The following is a 22,830-nucleotide window of genomic DNA, read 5'->3' as shown; positions in this document are numbered from 1 at the left end:
AATTTTCACCAGGGCCACAATGTACCCTGCAAAAAAACAAAAACAAAAACTATACTTCCCAGCTTCCCTTGCACCTAGCAGAGACACATGACAGTTCTGAGAAGGAGTTTGGGAGAGTTTAGGATGAGGAATGGACCTTTTTAGCCAAAGGATATATCTAGGCCCTTATCAAATGTGTTTTGCTTGGCCCACAGAGATTTCCTTTTTAAATTGAATTGAACAGATTCTCATAAAAACTCAGATCTCTAGATTCTTTTTTAAGAATAGTGAAATGTGATCCATCTTGCATCCCCATGTTGCAGTAATAGGCTACAACTTAACAACAACACATCCACTTCTTTCTGCTGTCTTCCTGCCTGTTGCACTCCATTTGTCGCCAGCTGGACCCCAAGACCTGACCTTTACTGCCCACCTGCTTATACTCACTCACCAACCTTTGTCCCACATTTTTCATTGAGCTCTTCTTTCCAGCTTATCTCAACTCAGGCAAATGGAAAGTGAAGTCACCCTTGGAGCAAGGCAGCTGCCCTGACAAGACCTCCAGCTAGACCACCTAGACCAGTCTGAGCTTAACCCCTGACTCACATCTGTGCAGATGGACCATGGAGTGACCTCTAGAATAACCATGACTACCTTTACCTCATTATGATACTAAAATCTCCACCCGCAGAAGAGCGTCAGCCCATTTACATAGCATACAATATATGTCTAGGGATGTTTTCTTAAGGCACATGCACCACCTTATGCCCACCTCTACATCTGAGGACCAGGCTTCCCTCTCTAAATATTCATCCTAACCCTAAATAAAAGGAACCCATTCACCCTTGTTCTGGGAGTCATGGTTTTGGAAGCTGTTCCCCATGATTTCCTTATTTGCTGCAAATAAAGTTTACTTTGTGGAACAACTCAACCTAGTGTAGTTTTTGACTCAAAGGAGCAAACTCATGTTGGTTTGGTTACACTTTTCCCACCGACCTCACCTTGCATTTGTTTTGTAAACCTTTTCTCAAGCCATAGTCTTTATCGCTTTCACTCTTTCTCTTTTGTGTCTTATGCCATGTTTTATCTGTCTGTGCCTTAGCCCTGGGTGACAGATGTGTCCCCAAACACACAGTTATCAGAACTACCTGAATTACCATGCCCAGGTGGCACTTTTTAAAAGCTGGAGCATGTGTGAATAAATGGAATTATTATTCATTCACTTTAATATTTTTAGTTACAGGGGGTGCTTGGCTGGCTCAGTTGGTAGAGCATGTGACTCTTGATCACAGGGTCATGAGTTTGAGCCCCACATTGGGTGTAGAGTTTAGTTAAAAAAAATTCTTTTTTAGTTACTGGTCCTGAACTTGGATCACAGGCCATACTTCAAGGTGAAGTGGACCACATGAAGTCTAAAGGTTAAATTGCTCATCTGGTTTTAAGTGTTAGAACTGGGTTATAAGGCAAAACTCAAGGAGTATTCACCATATTCTTTTACCAAAGACATCACTGGAGCCATGTGATAGGGAGATAAGCAGTCCTTCCTTCTGTGGGCCATAAAAAGCTAACAATGTATTATTTTATTATTTATATACTTGACAAAATATATTTTTATTATCTTTATTTTCCTTATATCCATTCAGGGGTTATAAGTACCACAAATTACACCCATTGAATGAAGTTAATACTTTCTTCATAAACCTCCCTAAGTGCAAGTTTCAAAGGACCCTCTGCATTCCAGGATTTCAGAATTAGGTTATCAACCTATTTGTAATGCTCCTAATGTTAGAGGCTTTGATTGTCTTAACTTTTAGCTTTTACCATTCTCAGATGAAAAAATCTCTTACTTCCTTTTATTTGGCTTTATAAAGCAGCCTTCTGTCCAGTAGAACTTCTGCTTTCTATCAGCCCAGCTGTCCTTCCCAGCACTTCTTCCAGGGCCATTGTAGCTTTCTTGAATTTTGGATGATAGAGGTAGGCAAAGTTTTATTAGAAAGAAAAATATGTTTCTTTTGAATGATAGTCAACAAACAGCTGATTATTTGAGCTATAGTGACACACTGGATTGGCTTCCTGGAATGATGATACTCCTTTGGTCATAACCAATCATAGAGAACAATTCCTTTTGTACATAGACTTTAGATTAATTTGTTGATTATTTTTTCTTATATTGTCTTTGAGTTTGTCACTTAATGACACATGACAGTGTTTCTAAAGTGTGGTCCTTAGGCAAAGGCATCAGCATCACCGGGAAACTTGTTAAAATGTACATTCTCAGCCCTCACCCGAGACCTACTAAATCAGACATTCTGGGTAAGGTCCAACAATTTTGTTTCCACAAGCCCTCTAGGTGATTCTCATGCACATTCAAGTTTCAGACCCACTGACATAGTGTTTGAAAGGCAATTTCTACTTAGACCTAGAAAAACTGGAATGTAAAGGAATGGAATATGGAGAGTATCTTGCTGTATTGCTTTTTTGCTTGTTAAAATAAATGGCTACAGTGATAGAGTCACTGGCAATGTGTACAAGGTGTCAGCTGTTCATATTTGAAGTAACACTACCTAGGTTTGATGATCTTACTAAAATTAGTAAGGGGAAAGGAAGAAATGTGAGACTAGAGGAAAGAATTTTACCTGAGGGGAATTTAAATATTTATACATGCACATATGAGCAAAGAGAACACAGAGCCCAGAAAGGAAAAGATACATAAAGGAATGTTAACGATAGACCCTACTAATAGGTAATGGCAACTCTCCAGTTCAGAGTGGAATCAGCAGAGATGCCCACAGAAGTAGAGGGGGGATTCTGAGAATGAGAGCTTCCATTCATTTAACAAATGATTACTGAGTACCTGCTTTACACCTGGCATTGTTCTAGGGGCCATTGTTCTTGTCCAAAAAAGGACAAGATAGAAATGATCCCCGCCCTCACAGAACTTAGTCTAGTGGGGGTCATGAACCACTGAACAGTGAATTGTAATAAAGTGTGACAGAGGCCATGTTAGAAGACATGCAGGGTAGATATGAGGGCTCAGAGGAGAGGTGCTGAACCCAGACTTGGGAGATGGGTGAGTTGATAATAGCCATCATAACATTTCAAGCAGAGACATATTGTAGGACTAAACTGAAGGAAATTAGTAAAGTACTTTTCTAAAGCTCATTTCTAATTATCTCTTTGAGATGGGAAACATTAGTCCCAGTTTGGTTTTTAATAGAAAAATGTGTGCGTGATGAGGATATTTGACAAGGGAGAGATCTGGGACTATGGAAATCAAAACCCTTGGCAGAAGCACTGGGCTGGGTCCAGAGCTCTCTTTGAAACGACTTAGAACCTTAGGAAACACAGGCAATTGCAGTAGGGTGGAGAGGGCTCTAGCCAAAAGAACATCACTTTTTTTTTTTTTTTAATCTTTGAAAGCAGAAGACCTGAATATTCTCCCTAGTGGGAGAATATGGCTTTAGCTACCCCTACGTCCGTCCTCTCAGGAGGAATTATAGCCATAAGAGCTCTTAAGCATAAATAGCTATAAGAATATATGAGGGCCATGTTTTGGGCCCTTTGTTAGTAGAAACTTTTGTCAGAGGACTATTGCTGATGTAGCAGGAGATGGCTGATGGATATTCAGGAGGAGCTCAGTACAAACAAGGAAAGAAAATAAAAGGGAAGCAAAATAATTTATTTCTTTTTTGGGGGGTTTTATATTTTTATTTATTTACTGAAGAAAAACAAAAAAAGAATTTTATTTTTTTTTGAGAGAGAGAGTGTGTGAGTGTGAGCAGGGGGCAGGGGCAAAGGGAAAGAGAGAATCTCAAGCAGGCTCTGAGCTCAGCATGGAGCCTGCTGCGGGGCTTGATCTCATGACCCTGAGATCATGACCTGAGCTGAAATCAAGAGTGGGAAGCTTAATCAAATGAACCACCCAGGTGCCCCTGAAAAAAAAATTTTTTAAGCAGGTAACATTTATTAAATGTTCACTCTGTGCCAGGCTTTCAGAATGTTTTTAACCTGTAAGTTTCCTGTAATTGGCCAATAAATTCACAAGTGGTCGTGTCAAGGGAGATAGGAAGCAATAGAAGGAACATGGCCACATGCAATTTTTATCAAGTATACTCAAATGGCCATTTCATTAAGTTATTTTACATCAGGCAAAGTCATGGAGCCTATAATTGAGATTAAATATCATTGAATATTTAAATAATCTTTGGGATTATCTTTTTTCAGTTCTCTTCTGAAGAGAGACCCTGTACATGAATGGTCAACGGCTATACATTTGTATACACAAGTCACCCACGAGTCAGCAGATTCTCCATGCCTCAGTCTTGATGATTTGTGCACATTGATTTTGCTCAACCTGCAAAGTATCCTGAGCACATGGTAACTCTTATAATCAAGTAATTCTAACTAGTCCCTCTTTGTGGATAGCCTCGGAAAGAAAGTCTCTATATTATTGTTTCAGTATCTTAATTTGCAGCAAATAATTCAGCCTGTGAAATATGCCTCTTTCCATTCTTGAGCAAATCTTTTATCCCAACAAGATCAAAGGACTCCACCAACTCTTTGAGTGACTTCCTTCCTTTGACATGTTAAAATAATCTTTTATTGGTTTCACAGCACTTGGAAGGTGCTCTTCAGAGTGTTTTTCTTATAGTTGTTATTCTTTGTTTTCTTCACATGAACTCCTTTACCAATTTGGGGGAAATGCCGTCTTTTTTCTCTGATAATTTATATGGCTCTAGCTAGCAATTCTTTTTTTAGTTCTACCTTGAATGCTTGTTATTTTCATTCCTTGGTATATGCTTTTCATGAAAAGCAAACAACAACAAAGTATATAGGCTTTTCTTGTGGGTTATTGACTTTTCAAAGTCCTTCCTTTCAGTTGTCTCCTAAATGGGGCTTGTATTTATCAAATTTCCCTTTTTAAAACTTTAGAGTATATGGGACAGGTTTCTTGGTTTTCCCTGGTCCCATGAGGATATAGAATTTAATTATGTTATTAATTTTTGCTTAGTGGCTCACCCACAGCACTCTCTTGGGTCCATTTCTGATCCTGTTTAGGATGAAAGTTCCCTCTATTTCCCTTCCTAGTGAGATTTAGACAGCAGTACTCAATTTATTAACATCCAGCCCGCATCCCTACCTGCTCCCCACCCCCTACCCCTGGGCCCCTGTATCTCTCATCCTGATTGAACAGTTGGTTACTTTGTATTTGGATAACTAGGAACTTTTATTATTATTATCTGGACAATTTTTTTCAGCTTTCCCAATTCCATTTAACATTTTCTGTCTCATCATTTCACTTGGGTAATCTATAATATACATTTTTCTGTACATAGATGTTTTAACATGAATTGTTTTTTGTTTTTTAAGATTTTATTTATTTATTTGACAGAGAGAGAGAGAACAAGCAGGGGGGGCAGCAGGCAATGGGAGAGGGAGAAGTAGGCTCCCCTCTGAGCAAGGAGCCTGGCATTGGACTCAATCCCAGGACCTCGGGATCATGACCTGAGCTTAAAGCTGACATTTAACTGACTGAGCCACCCAGGTGCCCCAACATGAATTGTTTTTATAGTTGAAAAGTTATAAGATACATCTATCCTGTGAAGCTTATTCAACAGATACTTTTTCAGTACTATTATGTACCAGTTCTAGACACTGGGAATAAACAAGGACCGGAATCAAAATTCAAATTCTAATGAGGGGGTGGGGTAGGGCAACAAGAATTAATTTGTCAGATGTTGATAAGAGCTTAAAAGAAAACATAAAGTCAGATGATATTTCAGAGCAGCCCATATCAATCAATTCTACCAGAGAATTAAACTCTAATGCCCTAAGGCACCCTTTATATACAATGAATTATCTTCTTTACTATGCATATTGAGTGATACCAGCTGTGTACCATCCTTGGGAAATGGAAAAAAACAGTCACCAAAATCATTTTCTGTAGGGATTATACTGTCATGGAACCCTAGTTGAGAAGGACTGGGTTAGAGAGCATCAGTTATAGGAGGGAGTGCTGCTTGAGATTACTTGGTCAAGTAAGGCCTTTCTGACAAGAAGTCCTTTGAGCAGGCACCTGAATTCAATGAGGGACGGAGGTCACCTGCAGATGCAAGGTGAGGGGAAGTGGGAAACCATAGCTGAGTATTCCAGCCAGAGACAAGTGTGGATTTGTTATATCTGAGGAACAGTTAAGAAGGCCAGTGTGGCTGGAGCTGAGTATCAGGGGACAGAGAGGTGGGGATAAGATCAGAGAAGTGGCTGGTGATGGGTGGAGATGGTGAGACATGCCAGAGATGTTTTAGCTCAAGTCAATTCAGCAGAGATTTACTGAGTTTCAACTATGTGCCATGACCTGGGGTCTTCAAAGATGAATGAATCATGGTCTCTGTCCTCATGCAATGTACAATATAGAGCATATCACTCAACTTAGACTAAGTAAATATAGTGGGATGAATGCTACACCATAGTAGTAAGAAATGAGTGGTCATTGGTTGAGTACTCCCAGAAGTGGACTCTGAGCCAAGCATTCAGGTGCTAGTGATTTATAAGGAAGTGCTCCTAGGAGGAACTCATAAGAGCCAGGTAAGGGTGGGATTTCAAGCAACAGATTCAGCCTGATCTAGGGAGTCCTGTAGTGTAAATTACACTGCACAGCGTGTCACACTTTGAAGTAATGGAGCTGAATTTTTATATGTGTATACCTGCTAGTCATTGGCTGTGGGCTGCTCAACAGGGTGATGTCACTCTCAGGCACTTTTTGTTCCATATAGGTGAGTTGGCTCCAATGTCAAAGGTAATCCTCTGAAGATTATAGCAAAAGGAGTGGAGGCTAGGGGATGAGAGCACAGAGCTGGTGAAAGGGATCCAAGGGGGATCTTGATTGGGCATCAACAGTCTCCACCCCAGGACTAACAGAGCTTCTCAGTCCAGATGATAGGGCTTGAAGGATAGGCAGAGGATAGTAAGCTTTCCCCAAATGGAAACCACCCCTGTTTGCTTGGCTCTGTGTCTCCTTGTTATCTAGTTTAGTTCTTACTCAACATAGAGAAGCCCAGAGATGTTTCTGAGTGGAAATGAATGCATGCGTGAACCCACGCCAGTCCCAGGAACTAATCTGGAGAAATTTTAGAAATCATTTGGCAGAAGCCACATACCCCAATATTGCATCTTCAGAGAGGATGCTAAGCTCTTCTGCATAGGAATGGAAAGCTGGTGGGAATACAGTTCAGAAATCTGGGAGGTATAGCTATAGAAATGGCATATAAACTTGAGTGTGAGCAAGTGAGAAGTAATATATCTAAGGGACAAAAATCCAAACATCTTAGGGTATGATGTGTTCTATTAAAAATTCAAAAAAAAAAAAAAAAACCAACAGTGAAAATAATCTCTTTAAATGTTCAAGAAAATAGTTGTGCCAACAGCTGGGTTTTGTGTGTGTGTGTGTGTGTGTGTGACTTGGCGTTGGAGTGAGAGGGACATTTTTTTCATAGAGAACTTGCTTAAATGTGGTCAAGAATTAGAATAGGTGAGTGGCACTAGGCTGTAGAGCTCTGAATCAGAGTTGTGTTAGGCACTAGGAAGTGCTGGGCAGTATCCCTCTGAGTGCCATTCTGATTTTTTTTTTTTAATTTATTTGACACAGAGAGAGAGACAGCGAGAGAGGGAACACAAGCAGGGGGAGTAGGAGAGGGAGAAGCATGCTTCCTGCCGAGCAGGGAGCCTGATGTGGGGCTCGATCCCAGGACCCTGAGATCATGACCCGAGCCGAAGGCAGACGCCCAACCAACTGAGCCAACCAGGTGCCCCGCCATTCTGATTTTTTGAAGTTGGAGGCCAGTAACACTGTTGAGAAGGAGTCTGAGGCCACATCCAGGTTCAGGAGGTTATTACTAATAGCTAACATTTATTTAGCACTTCCTACACACCAAGTGCTCCTTAAGCACTTTATATTATTTAATTAGCTCATTAACTTGTAAGAGACAAGTACTTGTATTGCCATTATTTCCATTTTACAGATGAGAAGACTATGCAATCATTTATTTAATACCTCCCAAGGGCCAAATTGTCCAGGTTTACACAAGTGGCAAGTGGAAGAACTGGGATTTGGTCTTAGATTCTACTCATAATTGCTAGAATAGAGTTGAATGCTATGATTGATTACAGGAGGAAGGAATGGCATATTATGCATTTTTTCATCCTCTCATTCTGGTCTTTTCCCACCCTTCAATCATACTCTTCCCCCTTTCACATCTAGTCAAATTAAACTATTTTCTCATCCCCAGCGTTCTACACTCTTGTATGGGCTATTGCCAGTCCTGCAGCACCCAGTCTCTAGTGCTTTGCAGGCTAACTCTTACCAGTTCTTTGGAATTCAGGTCAGGCATCACTTTTTACAGAAAACCTTCCCTAATTTCATCAGTCAGAATTGGTGCTCCTTCTATGTGATTTCTCTTAGGTTATGAGCCTCACTTGCAACATAACACTTTTTATTGTGAATTGTGGTGGTTTATTTCTCTTAAAATGAGCTAAAAGAAGAGGACATTTAGTGTTTTCATTGAGTGAATGAGACCTGATGCCTTCACCCTGGCTCCAAACTATTGGTATTGTCTTGTAAAAGTTATCTGCTTTCCAGGTTCATTTTTGTAATTGTAAAACACAGGTGTTGGACCAGTTGAAATTTCCAGCTCTGTTATCTGTTTCTTATATAAGTTTGGGAACTTCCAAATATTCAGTAAAAATTTTACCCATTTATATTTGTTTTCTATTATATGCATACAATATGGTATTTCTTTCCATAAACCATTTTCTCTCTTTTGTAGCTAAGCTTGCTAAATGTGATATCTTCATAAAAAACAATCAATTTGTTGGGAGCAATACATGGGCACTTTGTATTAAAAATGTTTTATTTCTTAAGTTGGGGGAGGTATGGAGAGGCATATCATACCAATGTGTATGTTATTATATACACATATTTTAAGTATTATTATTTTATAAAAAATAAAAAAGAATATGTTATTTATGTATAATAAATATAGAGTGAATTATAGAATAAATCCTATAAAGAATACAGAGAAAATGAACTTATCTAAAAAATGTCCAGGGTGTTAGGTTAAATCTGTATACAGTTACACTGAATGAAAAAAAGGTACCAGTGGGTGCCTGGGTGGCTCAGTTGGTTGAGCAACTGCCTTCAGCTCAGGTCATGGTCCTGGAGTCCTGGGATCGAGTCCCACATCGGGCTCCCGGCTCGGCGGGGAGCCTGCTTCTCCCTCTGACCCTCTCCCCTCTCATGCTGTTTCTCTCTCTCTCTCTCAAATAAATAAATTTAAAAAATATTTTTTAAAAAAAGGTACCAGTTATTAAAACACAGATACAATAGATATAAAATATTATCCTGACCAGATTTATATGAGAGACGGAGACTAGAATCTTGAGTAATATTGGGTCTTCATGAATGAAATCAATTAAGTTTAGAGAAGCTATTTATTGATAGTGAGATTAAAACATAATTAGCAATCATAAAGCAGTCTGTAGGAGTTGTGATCGTTAATGGAGCAATGGATAGATTCCTGGAGACTTGGAGGTCTTCATCTTGTTTGTTTTCAAGTAAACCTAAATCTCTTTCTAAGCAATTTCTGGGTGGTAATGGGGAGGGGCCTTGCTTAAGCTAACTCATGATTTAAATCAGATACACACATATCCATTTCTTGAGATAGGATAGCCAGTTTATGTATGTGAGGCAGGCAGACTGAGAAACAAAAATGAAGGGCTGCCTGGATGTTCTTTTTTCAAATTCTTAACCTCAAGCAAGAATCTCTGTTTCTTGTTGCCTTTTTTGTAATGATGACAGTCACAATGAGAAAAATAAATGCTTTTTTCTTGTTAAAAATTTACATTATTCACGCTAGTTAAATATCAGTGAAAACTGTCCTTATTTTACTCAGTAGATAAAGCTACAAGTTTACAAGGTGAGAAAAATTTCTCCCCCGTTGGAATGCTGTGAAATGTATTTTTAAAAGTGTCAGAGCAGGAGAGAAGCTAGTTTGCTGGCCCCTACATTAGGCTTCCATTTTTCTGATGTGACAAATAAAGTCACTTTCGAGCAAGGTGGTTCTCGTTGGCACATTGTTCTGAAGGGACCTCACTAATTCATTTAAAAACTAGGTCATACACCACTAATGCAAATATCACTCCATAGAAAAAGTCTGGGCAACAACAGCTCTCTAAGATCCAAGCACTAATCTCTTTATTTCACAAAATGACAGAATTTGGCAAAAACCCAGGAAAAAGAATCAAGAATCTCTTGGAATTCTTTAAAATAAAATAAGATTTATTTAGCCAGCATGGCAAACTAAACTAATAGCACATCTATTTTACTTGAGGGTTTGCCTATAATGTATATTTTCTGTATCAGGAGGTACCACTGGACTTAAATGTAACTTAGTGCAGCTTCAGAATTGTTACAGGAGAGGCTAAAGGAAGTTCAGGATGGGTATGCTGGAAATCTGCATTTTAACAAGTACTCCAGGTGATTCTGTTGCACTTTGGGAAAACCTCAGAGAATAACTCTTAATAATGCTCACAAAGAAATTTGCTTTTAGTTAAGAAGAGCATAAAACACATGAAGATATTAAGAGAGTTGATTAGTATGACTAAAAGGTGGTAGATTTTTTTTTTTAAATATTTAGTTAATCAACTGGAATTAAACCTAGTTGTGGACATTGCTTTTCAGTTTGTTCCACTCAACAGGCTGGGAGTATCTCTTACCTGTCAATTATTTTTGGCCTTAACAAAAAATCTATTCTCACAAATTATGTGGAAACTTTCCTCTTATCAGAGTCTTTATGTCATTAGTGATTTATGTTGCAGAGTTGGTTTTCCCTTGTTAAAGAATGAGTCCATCAACCTGGCAGCTTATGCCAGTTTTCTCAAGCAAGGCTAGATACAAACCACTGTAGATCTTTTAGAACCTACAGCTGCTGAGGCTCCACTCCTTACCCCAATCAGAATCTCTATGCACAGTGCCCAAAAAATCTATTTCCTTAAAAGTTTTACTGTGCAGCCAGGCTTGGGATACAGTGATTTAATGATAGCAAAAGAAACTTTGAGACTTTTAAATAGATTCTTCTTGATTAGATATTTCTTTTACTCTTGATCTAGCCGGAACCATTGTTGTGCTAGGTTTGTTGATGTATTGCCTGTAACCCTGGATTTTGTGCTAAGCCATCTCTGATACAGACACTGTGATAAGCAATGTATAAGATTGCTAAGGGGGCTTCACTTCTGCAGTTGATAAGCCAGAGAGGCCCAAGATACACAGACAAAGGTGAAGTTTTCTCTAAGTGGCAGTCTGATCATCTTGATGAATAGGACAGAAAGCTGGTTGAAGCATTGTCATGGTCTGAAGAACTGGGGAAAGAAGGTTTTGGAGAATTTAGCACTTAGGCCTTTGAATCACCTTGGTACACTACTGGGTAGGTAATATGAGCTTGACGATGCTGAACAACAAAGGTTCTAGCTGGCAGGTCTGAACACATTTACGTTTAGGTCACGTTTTGAGAGATGGCGGAGACAATGGACTTCCTGACTTCCAGACCCTGGTATTACTGACAGAAGGATGTCTGGGCAATTTTTAAGATTCCTAACGTAGATTATTTTACAACCTTTCTGGCTTATGCCTGAATTGTTCAAGATGCTGAGACCGATAGCTCTCTGCATGTTTTTCCTATATGTTTCTTTCTGAGTTTGCTTGTATAGTTCTATGACAGAAGGTAAATTTCCAGAAAGCAAAAATTACTTATGTTGCTTTCTGACACACATGCTAAATACTTCAGAATGAAAGTAAACCTAGTGTTCTCTACTACTTCTAGTTTCCACACTCCAACCATCAAGTTGGCAGAGGTGATGTGGGAATTAAATGCACTTTCCCTCAGCCAGTGCCCAAATTATGAGTGTCACCAGGACACCTCCCATGTTACTCAGTCCCTGGAATGCTTTCCATCACTGAAGGAAGGAAAGAAAAGGTCGTGAAACTTTCAGATAATATGGAACAAGGGCTAAACCATTTTCTGACAGGTGCCCTTAAAATCTTGCTACTCAAAGCGTGGTCCTCAGATCAGGAGCATCATCATCACCATCTGGAGCTTGCTAGAAAGGCAGAATCTCAGGTTTCCATTCCAGATTTACTGGATCAGAATCCTCCTTTTAACAAGATACCCAGGTGACTGCTATTAATATTTAGAATTTCAAATATCAGTTGACTTACTAATTCATTCATTGAGCAAAAACAGCTCTGGAAAACAGATTCAGCCCTTTGTGCCCGCTTCGCACTGGCTCGGCTGGGTAGCAACCGAACCCCCAGGGACATCGGAGCGGGTGCTGCCGAGGGCAATTTGGTGATTGGCTGGCCAGACCACGTGACCGGCACCGGGCCTTTCCTGTTACCGGATTGGCTCTCGTGGACTCTGACGGACAGGGCTGGGGCGGGCCAGAGCCCGGACGGAGGGGCGCGCGCGGGGGCGCGAAGCCACGAGAGCGCGAGTGCGCGTGCGCGAGCGGCGGGGCTTTCTCCGGAGCCGTCGGAGGGAGCCGGAGCGCTTGTCTTGAGGTAAGCGCCGCCGCCGGGCGGCCCCCTGCCCCTACCGCGGCTAGTGCGGTCTAGCCCGGTGGGCAGGGCTGGGCGGGGTGAAGGGGGAAGTCTGGGGTCCGCCCGGGGAGCTCTGCTTCGGGTAGGATGCAGACTCGCACTCAGCCACCCCGGTTGGGTGCCTCGGTTTCCCTTTCCCTACCTTCTAAATGCACCTTCCTATCCTCACCACGGTGACGAGTCCGCCCGAGGGGAGTTGCCCACTTGGCAGCCTCGTCTCTGCCTTTGTTTCCCGCCTGGAGGGATGCTGGTATCGGCCCCCTCCCCTGGTAAAGGGTGAGCGTGGTGTGGCGCGGGCATCAGTGGACTCCGGACCTGGGCTGGGCTCGGGAGAGGATGACTTTAATGCAGTGGGACCTGTCACATGTGAGAAGGAAGGGGGAAAAATGTGTCACTTTAGCCAAGCCGCGGGACTCGAACTAATCCGGCGGCGACCGACGCCGAATTCCTAGCGCAGCTGGGCGGGCGGGGGAGGGGGGGTCGCGACCGGTGGACCGAGCCCAAGTGTTGCCGGTAGAAGGCTTCTCCGGACCTGCACGCGAGCTCTCACGCCAGAGTTGCATCGATACTGAACGCTTTTAGCCTGCCGAGGGAATCCAGATCTTCGTTAAGAGGTGAAAAAAAATGTTTTAAGCAGTTGGGCACTGGTCTAAATGAGCAGGAGCAGGTCTAAATGAGAGGCTACAATAAGGAATTACGGATACAGTGAAACCGATGACTGGTAAATCCTGAGGAGGGAAATGCCTGCAGTGAACTGCAGACCAGATCGTAACACTGAGATTCTCCAACAAGAAGATAGGGGCTTGGGGGGGTCAGTGGGGTGGGGTGGCGGTTATCTCTGTAAACTGAGGTCTTTCTGGTGTGCAGAAGAGAGTAATTATTTTGAGCGTGTTAATGGCCTGTAGGGAGAAGGGAAGGCATGATGTAAATTACACCTATTCAGACCTCCTTAATTCTTTGAAAAGTGCTTGTTTAAAGACCATTTGGATGCCAAAAACGGTTTGTGTGTTGGGGATGAAGGGCTGTCTCCTCTAAGTCATAGTTTAAAAAAGGAAGTTGTGTGCAAGACATCTGCTTTCCTTCTCCATTTCCCCAGACCTGTAATAGCAAGGGCATACTGTGTATCTTATAATGAAATATTAAAAGTCCCTTCAGGTTTCCACTACTTTGTTGGATGTATCTGGTGGTTTACTTGGTAAGAAATGATTCATCAGTCATTAGGAAGATTTTTACCATATGCTGGAGTTTCACTGTAATCTATTTAAAACTTATTCTGGTGTGAGATGAGAAGAATCTCTCTACCCGATTCCTTGGAGACCTCCTGATACTCCTTCAAAGCCCTTTTATTACTCTTACCTTCCCACATACAAAGTTTTGTTTCTTTAGGAAACACTGATTTTTCAAACATCCAAGACACACCTCATGCCTATGAAATGCCTACACTTGCTAAGAAATCAGTTTACTTGGCAAGTTAAAACAAATTGAAGCAGGAACACTTAAATTTGTTAGGGGAATCGGAACGTTTATCAGCTGTAGCAAATCAACTTTTTGATGGTTTTCTGAGGTGAATGGAAGTAAAGTTGCTGCAAAGCTTTTTGGGAATGTAACAAATGACCCTATTAAAGTGACTATAGGTTGTTACCCCATAGATTGGAATATAAAGTAAATTAGTGTGAATAATTCAATTTACCAATGATTTTTTTTTTTTAAGATGGCATGTGATGGGGTGGGGGAGAAGGAATTCTGAAGGTGGGGTAGGTGGTATAGTTTGAAAAAATATGCTTTTATGTTTAGAAAAATATCATTTTTATATAAATTATGTAAAGGTCATAGTATGTTTATGTTTAGCCTTTGGAAGAGAGATGGGTTTTAAAAAAGTAGAGAAACATGTATAGGTTTATACAAGGTAAAAGAGAAAGAGTGGCTGGCTTAGTTCATCTTGAGGGAAGCAGTGTTACCTCAGTGACCTACAAGACAAGGTTTTATTTTCCGATTCAATGAAAGCCCACTAGTGTTGCTTTCGAAGCAACAACGAAATCATTTCCTTTCTGTCATTTCTGTTCTCTGGGTCAGGAACAGGGAGGATGGAGAGCAATGAGAGAAATTAGAGTCCGACCTGCATACCTAAGCAATAGTGTCCTTTGAGCGGGATCTGTGTCACATTGTGTAAATATAAGAGCCTTTACTTTGAGATGGATCTGAGCACCTTCCCTAAGATGCATGCTGTAAGATAAAGCTGGATAACATTGCCACAGGTGGGGGCATGGGTGAGATCATCTGATAACAGAAGCACTGGGGGAAAAGGAGAGCCAGGAAATGTTTAATTCAGTGAGGTTCTTTGGAGCCTTAAGGAGGCATTTCCAGGCAGAGCTCATTATTGGCTAGCCTGGCTGGGCTTTGTATGGCTTCCACAGGAGCTGCCCTTCATGTGGAGACTCCTACGGAGGTTCCGTTTCTCAGGTTGTAAGTAAGCATCAGTTATGTTTCTTATATGCTCTAGAAAAGAAAGGCTCACAAAGACACAATCTAGCCTGCCATTCTTTCAGATCTTTGGCTCATGTCACCCACAGGCTTCCAGAAATAAGTTGTGCCCTCCCTACCAGTAGATGGCACTGCTGTCTCTGGAATTCCTGGAGGAGATGAAACAGAGCTGGCAAACCAGTGGTGTGTAGCCTCCAGATTTTGAAAGGCTATCAGCTCTCAAAAAAAAAAAAAAAAAAAAAAAGGTTCTGAAAGCCCAACTGTTTATATTAGGTAGAAATAATGTGTGTTGGAGGTTGAGGAATGGGTACAATTACTTTGCTGGGTGTGTATAGGGGAAAAGGCAACAATTACGCATTATATCATAGGTTTTAAAAGCTCTTGGCATACATGTTGCTTAATTGAACATGAGGTTGAAATCCTGATTCAATCAAAATTCACAACAATGTCATGGTTCTAATTCTTTGCACGTGAAGCTAGTCTACATATGGACAGGACTATGGAAATATACATGTGACTTTTAAACCTGATCAATATCCAGTAATTACATGCTCTGAAGGTGGTGGTGAGAGTATCAGTAAAGGCAGTGCTTGTTGTTACTGTACTGCAGGGCTGTCCAGGTAGGTCAAAGTTATTCTGAATCGTTTTCTTCTAAAACTTGGAAATTACTAAGAAGTATTTTAAGGTTTTCTTAGCTAAAGCTGTCCTTTCAAGATTATGTTACTCCAAATCTTGAATTTTGGTTTTATTAAGCTTGTGAGCCAGAATTCATTTATCTGTTCCCCTCTTTTAAAATAGCTATTCTTTGTTTTTGACTGTTCTTTGAGATGCAATTTGTAACCATGGTATTTGAAGGAGGTGAGTGCTGTTGCCAGTGAAGTTACAATGTATATGAGAACCTCAGTTTTGACCCTGCCTGAGCTACACAGTAGGCTGCCTCTAGGTGTCATTACCCCAATCACCTGCTTCCTCATGCAGTTCACTCCCTATGGCTCAGCTTATTTGAGGTTTATTTCTGTCTCCAAGAGAACTGATGAGCTGGTTTTTACTACCAGTGCTGAATCCTAAAATCCTGCTGGTGCTAGATGGCAGTAGTTACAACAGTCCATTAACATTGTCTCATTATGTGACCTCAAATAAATCTTTGCCTTTCTGAAACTCCATTTTCTTGCCTGATCACTGGGATTGCTGAGGTGATACATGTCTATTAAAATCTCTTTCAAGTCTTATTCTGTGGCAGGGTGACTCTTGTAAGGTATTTCTGAAGCCTCTGAAAAGTTCATCTAGAAGGTAATTTCAAACTGTGAGCCTAGGGCAAAAAGAAATCTCAGTAATACTTCTTTCCAGAGAAATGATTGTGTATTGTCTTAGAATCCTAATAATTCAGAGTTGGAAGAAACCCTATGGATGGTTTAACTCAACTTTCTCATCTAATAGGCAGAGTTTCAACTCAGGACTGAGTGACCAAGCTAACAGAACTAGTTAGTGGTAGAGAACTCGTTAGAGAACTAGGACCCAAGCTCAGACTCCTCTCCATCTTTCCTTCTCCAATGCTGCCTTTCTCCACTTGCCATCAGGACTCAGAATATGCTATGTCTGCAGGGCTGGAGCCAAGAAAATTCTGAGTAATTCCTTAATGTAGCATTTTAAAGCCACAGCATGAATAATGTTGAGTTTGGGTAGAAATTCAAGGTCAGGCTTTTCTTTGCAGCTTGTTCTTCACTGACTGACCCTGCACAGGATTCTTTATGTGCATCTTTGGGTTTTTCAAACTTTTTGCATACTGTTTCCTAGAAGAAAAACTTTCATCATCCTAGAAGAGTCCCTTACCAATCAGATATTCTTATACTAGGTTCATGGAACTGTGAGTGCTGCGTGGAAAGAATATGTCCATATAATAGGCTTCTTTTGTAATCCTATAACATTTAACACATTCTGAGGAGGAGTTTCTTTGGCTTCAACAGACTGCCAAAGCTGGGTTGGGGGTGAGGGAGTGGAATCCATGGCACAAAAATAGGGTAGAAATTCTAGAGTCTAGAGTGGGTTGTGGAAAATTGCCAGGATGGGAGAGTTTTTGAGGAGCTAAAGACACTATATAGTGCATGAGGGCTGGGGTTAGAGTACAGAAGTAAACCTATGGAAGTTCTTAGACCCTTTTACCTTTATTGAAATGTTTAAAATTGCTCACTAAATGAAGATGCTAATAGCATTTTATTCATTTTAAATTAATAATGGATGTGCAAGTATTGATTTCCATTTATCATTGCTTGCCCAGTAAGTACTCCCTTGTGATTTCACCAAAACACTTTCATATTCATGTTCCTTCATTGAAGATGACAAGCATTGTAAGAACCTCCTTTCTCCCTCAATCTGATCTGATTTCCAGATAGATAGTGCTTTTCTGACTTGTGACTTGGGGGGTTGACTCCTGTTTTTCACTTCTGACGTCCTTCATTGCACTGTTTTTTTACTGTAAGCTCCTAGGACTCACCATGATCTCAGAGATGCAAAAATAGCATACATGCCAGGGATAAAAAAAAAAATCTTGAGGTTCCTTTGTCCTCAGAATTTATCACAGAAACTGCTGATTCTTGTTTATTTCTCTTTTCTATTTGCAACCCCAAATTCTTTTTCTAATTGTCTCCCAAATAGTAGTGACTCAGAGTTTCTATATATTGAAAATATTTTTGATTTTGCCAGAGCCTATGCAGAAGTTAATTTGTGTTCAAGTCCTATTTTGGACATGTGAAACATAACTTTGGTGGAGATCACTACATCATGAACATCTGCTTAAAAATCTCCTGATGTCTTTTCTGTGTCACCTTGCCTACATTTGGTACCATAGTGACCTAAGCTGGTAAATGCTACCTTTGGTACCTTTTTGGTTATGGGCCAGAGTAGTATTTGTTCTTGTTTTAGCAGAAGAAAATTACCTTTTTTCAGAAGGCTATCAATTGAGTTTATGTAATAACAGAAAAAAAGTAAAAATTTCTGCATTCTATTCCCAGTACACTAATTTATTGTGAGATTTTGGGGGCATTATTGACATCTGAGTTTATTTCCCTGTGTGGAAAATAAGAAGAGAGAATAGTGACCACTTAAGTTCTTTCTATTTCTAAAAATCTGTGACTATATGAAATTTTATATGGTACCTAGACTAAGCATTTCCTAGAAGTGCTGGTTAGTTGGGAATTATAATCAGATTTGGTGCCGAGAGAATTCTTTATATCTGCAAATTACTTTCTGGTTTACAAAAATATTCTCTATTTCCTTTTTACTTAGTGTGTGGTCAGAGAACAGCAGCATTGGTATCATCTGGGAGCTTGTGAGAAATTCAGATTCTCAGGCTTCACTCAGGACCTACTGAATTGGAATGCACTTCGTCAAGATGCACAGGTGCTATGTGTGCACATTAAAGTCTGAGAAGTGCTGCTTTGTCTCATTTGGAGTTTCACATTAATCCTCTGAGGGAAGAGGTATTTTACAGATAAAAAATCAGGGAACCAAGATTCGCTTCTTAAGTAACTAAGTCAAGGTTATTGTGCTAGTGTCTTACCCAGAACGTTGTACCAAATAGAATGTTGTCTTCTTGGTTGGGCTGGAGCCAGCCTTGTATGATAGATAATAACTACTAGCTGCCCAGCAGCGCATGGTTGTAGGTGTGGCTGTGTTACTGCTTCTGGCCACCAAAATGTGAATGGAAGTGGAAGAGTGTTGCAACCCACTTCCAGGAAAAAAAAAACACAGAGAATACCCGTGTGAGCTTCCATGCTGTTCTCCACTTCTGGCTGGCTGGAATGGAGAAAATTCCTAGGGCAAGCTTGGAAATCAAGTTTTTAAAAAAGTTGCAAAACTTAGGTTAGCCTGGGTGCTTGGATCACTGACCAACCTGTTTGCCTCTTCAGTATGTATATGGGAACCAGAAATAAACTTTAATTGGGCTTGAGCCATTACATTTCCTTGGGTCTATGTGTTAAGCAGTTAGACTACTCACAAATTCACTTGAGCTGCGGCTCTGGGCTTGAAGTTGTGGGTCTTCTGGCCTAATGCATTCATTTATTTTTTTGTCTTTGGCAGTTGGTGATCGGTCAGTGGTGGTCCAGCATGCAGAAGTGAGTGAGTGGTGAAAAGCAGCAGAGCTGATGGGTCATGAGGATGTAAGTGCGTTTGAAGGCTCTCACACCCTTTACTCCAGGGTAAGTCAAAGGCATTCTCTGCCATTGTTTTTCTGGTTTTACTAAGTCCTACAGGTTCTTGTCTCACTAGCCTCTTTGAGTCAGTGCAATTAAGTGCTCTGTCTTTGAAAGTTTCCCAAAGCCTTTATTGATTCAACTTATAGACACCATACAAATCAACAGTTATGAAGAGAAAATTCCATCAAAGTGATGGGATGGAAACTGCATGGAAATACCTCAACAGAGGAATTTTCAGTGAGTTTGAATGGGTATGATTTACATGGGAGGAGCTGGTTGACTTTCCTGACATATGTAGTAGAAAAGAGAATCAGGCCTGATTGCCTTTTTCTTGTAGCCATATCCTACTGTTAGCTCTGTTGACATACATTCCCCTCTCCCAGCATCCTCCTCTTCCATGGCTTACTTTGCTTAACTTTTCCTTCATTAATCATTTAAATTTTTTTCCAGGAAGGAAATAGCTTACTAAAGAGTTGATGATTCCCACTTTGGTGGATAATAGCAGTAGCAAACATGTGGTTCTTCCTGTTCCGTTTTATTTTATCCAGTGTCACTGGAAGCTACGTGTCCATTCACTCCTCTCTATTTGCAGTCCCTAGTATAATGAATGTGGGCATTGGGAGCATTATAATTAAAGCTGGCTTTGGATTTTCATTTGTGCTGAAGATTTTTGAGACCAGAGGGAGAAATTTACTATTTGGAATGCCCTTCTCAGAGTCCATGTGGAGGTCCAGGAAGGATGGGTTGAAAAGACATCATAACCTTTCTATGCTTCCTGGCTTTAAGAGCTTAAACTAAAACCAGACTCCTTGAAGAGAAAATTGTAATTAATATGGATCTAAGCAGAGCTAAGGATGGTTAGGAAAGAGAGACAGGAGGTTAAAAAAAATGGTACTCAGCTGAAAAACTGGATGGAAGTTTGTTGTAAGCATCTCAGTTCAATACTGTGGACCCTTGGCAGATAATGTCCCATTACCCAGGCTCACACAGAGGGCACCCAGAAAGGCTGATGTCCTTCAGTGCCTCACATGGCTCAGTAATGAGTACAATTTACTGACCAAAATAGAAAATTAGGGGATGTAGATCTCTGTAGATTCCCATAAGCATACATCATTACTGCTCTGGAGTGATGCACATGCTTAGAGATAAGCAAAGCAGAGAAAAGGCAGCTGCAAAGCTCGTCAGCAACTGAAGAGTCCAGGTGAGCAGCCAGATACAGACCATAGCTCAGGGTCTGGAGGTTGCTGGTGCAGGGACCTGATCTTTGCTAGGTTTTCTCATTAAAGAAAAGAAGCCTGCCTTTGCTAGCTGTCCTCATTTTCCTCTGTGGCTCCCATATATCTTGTATTTTTAAAGTAACTAAAAAGTATATAATGCCAGAAATAGCACTTGATTGGCATGTTTCTGTGTAAATACTGTACAAGGATCAAACTGTAGAGGGAGCCATTCTTTATTGATTAGGGGCCCAAAGAAAGTCATGCTAGAATTGCCAGAGGAGCAGGGGTTCTCATCCTTGGCACTGTTGACATTTTGAGCCAGGCAGTTCTTTGTGGTGGGGGCTGTGCTCTGCACTGTAGCCTGTTTGGCAGGGTCCTTGGCTTCTACCCACTAGATTGCAGTAGCACTCCCCACAGTCAAAAATGTCTCTAGACATTACCAAGTGTCCTCTGGGGGCAGGAAATTGCCTGGTTGAGAACCACTGCTGAAGTAATACTGCTGAAGGGATTGAATTTTGCTCTGAGTTTTTCTGGGACTGTGTTTTAACTATTTAGCCTCATTTTGCTAGATTCCCTACCTGCAAACGAGACACAGAATTTATAACTCAGTACCAAGGAAGTGATGTACATAGTACTGGATGACTACATGGGGGCTCTGTAAATGTTAAGAAACATTGTCTGTCTCCCCAAATTTCCAGGACCCAAGGATCACTCTTGTGCAAGTATTAACTGAGGAATATTGGGAGTTTGAAGAAGGGCTAATGATTAGTGGTAGGGGAAATAATGAACAGTACTGGATTCTGATTTTATTTGAAAGCTCATGCCCTATTCATTGCAGCAATATATTCTGAATGAAGGCTTTCTTTTGGAAAGTTAAGAAAGAGGGTAGTGAAGGAGGCAGAAAGAACGTTGAGAAGAAAAGTGAAGGAAATTGCTTTTTTTTTTTATTATGTTATGTTAATCACCATACATTACATCGTTAGTTTTTGATGTAGTGTTCCATGATTCATTATTTGCGTATAACACCCAGTGCTCCATGCAGAACATGCCCTCTTTAATACCCATCACCAGGCTAACCCATCCTCCCACCCCCCTCCCCTCTAGAACCCTCAGTTTGTTTTTCAGAGTCTCTCGTCTCTCATGGTTCATCTCCCCCTCCGATTTCCCCCCCTTCATTATTCCCCTCTTGGAAATTGCTTTTTAAAAAAATGTTTAAATTTAAGTATAGTTGACACAGAATGTTATGTTAGTTTCAGGTGTATAACATATTGGTTCAACTTCTTTATGTGTTCTGCTATGCTCACCACAAATGTAGCTACCATCTGTCACCATACAGTGCTATTACTATATCATTGACTAAATTCCCTATGCTGTGCCTTTTATTCCCGTGACTTATTCCATAACTGGAAGCCTGTATCTCCCTCTCCCCTTCACCCATTTATACCCATCCTTCCACTTCCCTCCCCTCTGGCAGTTTGTTCTCTGTATTTATACGTCTGGTTCTGCTTTGTTTATTCATTTGTTTTGTTTTTTAGATTCCACGTATGAGTGAAATCATAAGGTATTTGTCTTTCTCAGTCTGACTTATTTTGCTCAACATAGGTCAATCCATGTTGTCATGAATGGCAAGATTTCATTCTTTTTTTATGGCTGTGTGATAGTCCAGTGTGTGTGTGTACACACCACATCTAAGGGATTGTTTTTGATAGGGTGGTCTCTTAACGTTAAAATGACTCATGTATAAGTAGACCAAAGAACATAAGTAACCCTCAAAGGAAATACAAATCAAAACCATGATGAGATATCACCTCACACCTGCCAGAATGGCTAAAATTAATAACTCAGGAAACAGCAGATATCTGTGAGGATGTGGAGAAAGGGGACCCCTTTTGCTCTATTGGTGGGAATGCAAACTGGTGCAGCCACTCTGGAAAACAGTATGGCGGTTCCTCAAAATGTTAAAAATAGAACTACCCTATGACCCAGCAATTGCTCTACTAGGTATTTATCCAAAGGATACAAAAATGCTGATTCAGCAGGCACATGCACCCCAATATTTATAGCAGCACTGTCAGCAACAGCCAAATTATGGAAAAAGCCCAAATGTCCATTGACTGATGAATGGATGAAGATGATGTAGTATATATGTACAATGGAATATTACTCAGCCATCAAAAAGAATGAAATTTTGCCTTTTGTAACAACGTGGATGGAACTAGAGTGTATCATGCTAAGCAAAGTCAGAAAGACAAATACCATATGATTTCACTCATGTGGAATTTAAGAAACAAAACAGATGAGCATAGAGGAA

General features: G+C 40.6%; 1 protein-coding gene across 31 annotated transcripts in view; it reads left to right on the top strand.

The window, feature by feature from the left end:
- Positions 1 to 22,830, top strand: part of TMEM108 (transmembrane protein 108) — a 695,879-nt gene that overhangs the window by 280,850 nt on the left and 392,199 nt on the right. For 23 of the 31 annotated variants that reach the window (XM_064587603.1, XM_064587584.1, XM_064587573.1 and 20 more), the window contains one exon: positions 19,187 to 19,305. The gene's annotated coding sequence lies outside the window, so the exon portion shown is untranslated. Of the gene's footprint in view, positions 1 to 12,372; positions 12,590 to 13,091; positions 13,243 to 19,186; positions 19,306 to 22,830 lie in introns of those variants that run through there. The other 8 variants (XM_064587640.1, XM_064587634.1, XM_064587722.1 and 5 more) reach the window with 3 other exon arrangements.

Source organism: Mirounga angustirostris, unplaced genomic scaffold (genome assembly GCF_029215605.1).
Source record: "Mirounga angustirostris isolate CCGP_5_RB_7025 unplaced genomic scaffold, mMirAng1.0.hap1 SCAF_1, whole genome shotgun sequence".
NCBI classification, from domain to species: Eukaryota; Metazoa; Chordata; class Mammalia; order Carnivora; family Phocidae; genus Mirounga; species Mirounga angustirostris.
This window is presented reverse-complemented; position numbering and strand designations above follow the sequence as displayed.